The 305-nt window shown below is 50.2% G+C and overlaps 1 protein-coding gene across 1 annotated transcript in view; it reads right to left on the bottom strand.

Annotated features, from left to right (window-relative positions):
* Positions 1-305, bottom strand: part of PTPN21 (protein tyrosine phosphatase, non-receptor type 21) — a 43,179-nt gene that overhangs the window by 21,135 nt on the left and 21,739 nt on the right. The gene's annotated exons all lie outside the window — the stretch shown is intronic.

Genomic DNA, 305 nt, shown 5'->3' with positions numbered 1-305 from the left:
CCTGCCCCCCCCCCCCCCCCCAGTAATGTGACACTGCAGTTTACTAACACAAAAGGAAAGAAAAGCTGTTTTTTGGGTTCTTTTTGGACAAACTATTAACCAAAATGACAAAATCATGTGTGCTCGTTAGGGACGCTCCGATACCGATCCTAGTACTGGTACCGATACCCAGTATTTGGGCGAGTACTCGAACTCTCCCAAATACTCCGATACCTTGCCCGATATCGGAAGATTTCCTCTGACCGGCAGTGCCATACGGGAACATGGAGCCGGCTTCCCGGACAATCAGGAAGCCGAGTAGTGAG

Source organism: Nanorana parkeri, unplaced genomic scaffold, assembly GCF_000935625.1.
Source record: "Nanorana parkeri isolate BGI_ZX_2015 unplaced genomic scaffold, ASM93562v1 scaffold658, whole genome shotgun sequence".
Classification (NCBI taxonomy): domain Eukaryota; kingdom Metazoa; phylum Chordata; class Amphibia; order Anura; family Dicroglossidae; genus Nanorana; species Nanorana parkeri.
The sequence above is the reverse complement of the archived record's forward strand: the minus strand, read 5'-3'. Positions and strand labels throughout refer to the sequence as shown.